This window comes from Kogia breviceps, chromosome 1 (genome assembly GCF_026419965.1).
Source record: "Kogia breviceps isolate mKogBre1 chromosome 1, mKogBre1 haplotype 1, whole genome shotgun sequence".
NCBI lineage: Eukaryota > Metazoa > Chordata > Mammalia > Artiodactyla > Physeteridae > Kogia > Kogia breviceps.
The window spans coordinates 178,275,394-178,279,788 of record NC_081310.1 but is presented as its reverse complement, the minus strand read 5'-3'; positions in this window follow the sequence as shown (position 1 = coordinate 178,279,788).

Here is a 4,395-nt window from a genome sequence, read left to right as displayed (position 1 = left end):
CACCACCCTTGGAAGCAAGGACTTTTAGCAATCCCATTTCCAGATACAGACACAGAGGTCCAGAGAAGTCAAGGCATTCAGCCAAATCACACAGTAGTCAGTGCTGGTGGCAGGATTCAAACCCGGGTCTGTCCAGCTGCAAAAACAGCTATTGTCTAGTATTTCCTACATGTTCTAAGCATGCTCCTGGATCCTCACCTTTAATCCTCTAACCACTCCTTTGATCCTCTCCTCAACCCTTTGAGGGAGATACTATTATTATCCTTACTTTACAAATGAAGAAAATGGGGCACAGAGAGGGGAAGTGATTTGTCCGAGCTTGCACAGTTAGCCCGTGGAGGAGTGGGGATTTGAACTGAAGCTTGACTGGTTCTAGAAGCTGTCCCTTCGGAGCTGGCGTTCTCTTCACTCTACCGTGAGCCTCAGAGAGAAGCATGTCTTCCTGAACTCTGTCCAAACCGGGACAAGAATAATTACTAAACAAGTCCATCAACGTGTGTCAGGCCCTGGGCTAGGCTCTTCCCACAGCTGGGTCATTAATGCCTCACAGCAATCTGGGACACCTGCCGTCAGTCCCCCTTTTGTGAGCCTCAAGGCCCCCTGATGCTCCCAGGTAATCAGGGATTTCCCCCCCCCTCACTCCTGGGAAAAGTTTGAATTAATCTACCATGACTATTAAGCAAGATACACTGGGATCTATACTCCCTTCTCAAATGATAAATTATCCGTCCATAGTGCAATAAAGGAAGGGAATATGAGGTATTTGCCGAATTCCTGTAAGAAGTCTGCTCTGTCCAGACACTGAGCTCACTATGTGAAGCTTCCTGTGGATAACACAGCAGGACCTGCCATGAAGTCCCACCCTCTTATGAGATCTCAGATTTAGGATTGGTCACTACAGCTGCCCATCATTTTTACACCAGGTTATAAAAGGTCTCTAAGCTCCTCCAATAGAGTTGCTCTATTGGACCTACAAAACTTGGCTGGTGGACTTGATCAAGCCTTTCTCTTTGCCAATGAGACCACGGGGGTGGGGGGAGCTCTACAAGCTTGGGGCTCCTGGGTGACCCAGCCAATCCCTTCACTACTTCATTTTCAGGCCTGTCTTTTCTTTGTTATAGACATTGCTGAGACCAGGCATCATAGAAAGGTGGTACAGTGTAGTGATTAACAGCTTGGCTCCAAGGCTCGTGCCTGGGTTCAAACCCTGGCACCTCCTAGCTGGGTAGCCAATGAAGCAAGAAAAGCCCTGTTTTGCCCAAGAGCAGCAAAGCCAGACTGGCTAGAGATGAGGACAGCAGAGGCCAGTAGAGCCCTGAGGTCAGGCTGAGGAGTCAGGATTTAATGGTGCTGGGAAGACACTTGAAAATGTAATACTGTAATAAATGATAGCCATTAATAGTATTATGATTTGGTGAAACCAGAGCAGGTGTGGAGCCAATTCCCAGAGAGAGGGCCAAATGTACTAATGGAGAAGAGAGATCATTTTACATGGTAAAAGGATGAATACTTTTCATTTTTATGATGATAAATTCATTTTACTGTGCATTAGAAAAATATATATAACTAGCAGCACATGAATTCTGTGATTTTCCATTTGGGGAGCAATATAACGTCTCATTTTAAATCAGATGCATTTAACTAAAAAAGCAGTAAGTCGATTTAAAGAAAACTATCAAGGCAGCCACAGCCCAGGAGGCAGGCAGATGTGGCAGACAGCCATGGAGGCGGTGTGGGCGTCACCGGCTTGGGAATGCTGGCGCGTGGGAAATCCCACAGTGGTGTGTGACCTCAGGCTAGGCACTTGATCTCTCTGAGCTGTTCTTTCCACATCCACAAAATGGAGGCAGAAGCTCCACCTCAGTGAAGATGAAATGAGGTCACGTGTACACGCATCTTGTTTGTTTCCTCCCTTTCCGGCCCACCCTACTCCTCCATCTCAACCACATCCAGGCTTCTGGGAGGAGGCAGAGCTAGGATTTGAACTCTGATCTGTCTGATGCTGAGTCCTGGGACACGCCTCCAGGAGCAGAGGGTGCCAGTGACTGCAAGGGGCAGCCGCTTTGTGGGCAGGTGACATCCCCCAAGCAATGTCTCCCTCCCAGACGCACCAGGGTTCTGAGGGATCTTCTGTTCCTCACTAGGTGGCCAGCCTCCAGCACACACTTGTCCCTGTGGGCTGGAAGCCTGATCCTCTCTATTTTCACCCCCTCTAACTTCCTAGGGAAAGGATAGCTGTTATCCCAAATGCTAGGTCCCTTGGCCGAGATCACCGTGGTATGCAGAATAAAGGCCCTCCAGGGAACTCCCTGGCGGTCCAGTAGTTAGGACTCTGAGCTTCCACTGCAGGGGGCACGGGTTCGATCCCTGGTCAGGGAACTAAGATCCCGCATGCCACATGGCACTGCTTAAAAAAAAAAAGGCCCTCCAAGTGTACCCACATCCTAATCCCCAGAATCGGCAAATATATGTCACCTTACAGGGCAAAGGGAATTTGCAGATATGATTGAGTTAGGGATCTTGAGATTATCTTGGATTATCCACATGGGCCCAATGTAATCAAAAGAGACCCCATTAGTGAAAGAGGGAGGTAGAAATGTCAGAGTCAGACAGAGACTGCAAGATGCTCCACTGCTGGCTCTGAAGATGGAGGAAGGGGCCACAAGCCAAGGAATGCAGGCAGCTTCTAGGAACTGGAAAAGGCAAGGGAACAGATTGTCCCTATCCAGAAGGAATGCAACCCTAATGACACCTTGATCTTAGCCCAGTGATCTCCGTTTCGGACTTCTGACCTCCAGAACTGTAAGATCATAAATGTGTGTTGTTTTAAGCCACTGAGTTTATGCTAATTGTTATAGCAGCAACACGTAGCTCATACGGCTACTCAGCAGAGTCCACAGTAGAACCTGGGAGACTCTGACCTTGGAGTCTCAGCACACTCCGTGGAAGCCTCAGTCCCCATCTTCACAAGTGCAGCCAGCCCTTGACCTCCTGCTGTGTGATCTTGGACAAGTCACGGACTTCTCTGAGCCTCAGTTTCCTCCTGCACAGTGTGGGGATAATGATAACACCCATCTCATCGTCTGTGAGGACTAAATAAGAAAATGCACATGCAGGTGGCAATGCTGTATATGTCCCTGACTCCTATTCTGCCCTTTTCCATTACAAATGACAAGTTTTGAGCTCCTCCAGACTAGTCTTTAAACTATCTTTGTTCACTGGTGGAAGCTTTGAAAACTTCAGACCTTCCAAACTCCTCAAAATAAGGAGGATGAAATGTTCCACATCTCTGCAGAGATGAAACTGCTTAGGAAACTGTCCTCCTAAATTCTACTTCTTTCAAAAGAGTCTTCTAAGACTCCCTGACTTCAGAGATGATTCCCATATCCTAGAAAGTCTTGATCCAGAAAAAGTCTATAATTCTGGCTGGTTGTCTTGCTTAATAATTTGCTGCCATGGTATATTAATATTTAACAGACACCTCTGTTTCCTCAAAGGCAGAATTACTTGTGAGTTTTCTTTGTGAAGCCAGAAGAACATCTTTGGAACTTCCCTCTTCACCCACATGCCTGGAGGTAAAACTAAAACCCATGACTCTATCAGGTTTCATATTTAAACAGAGAACGGAAGGGATTTCCCTGGTGGTGCAATGGTTAAGAATCCACCTGCCAGTGCAGAGGACACAGGTTCGAGCCCTGGTCCGGGATGATCCCACATGCCGCTGAGCAAATAAGCCCACGAGCCACAACTACTGAGCCTGCAATCTACAGCCCGCGAGCCACAGCTGCTGAGGCCGTGTGCCACAACTACTGAAGCCCACATGCCTAGAGCCCGTGCTACACAAGTCAAGCCACCGCCATGAGAAGCCCGTGCACCGCAACGAAGACCCAACGCAGCCAAAAATAAATATAAATAAATAATAAAATAATTTTTTTTTAAAGAAGAGTTGGGGGCTTCCCTGGTGGCGCAGTGGTTGAGAGTCCTCCTGCTGATGCAGGGGACATAGGTTCGTGCCCTGGTCTGGGGGGATCCCACATTCCGCGGAGCAGCTGGGCCCGTGAGCCATGGCCGCTGAGCCTGCGCATCTGGAGCCTGTGCTCCGCAAGGGGAGAGGCCACAGCAGTGAGAGGCCCGTGTACCACAAAAAAATAATAATAATAATAATAAGAGTTGGGGAGTCTTGTGTCCTTTCAATGAACCAGGCAAAGCACTTTGGAGGATCTGGCTCACAGCAAAGACCCAACACCGGGAGCTATTTTGATTATGATTGCTGTTATGATTATTTCTGTTATTAGCTAAGCACTTTCCCAGCTCGTAGCTCAGCTGAGCTTCCCTCAGACCCAGCCTGGCGAGGAAGGCAGCATAAAGGTGTTGATGTGGACCTGGCAGGCCCAA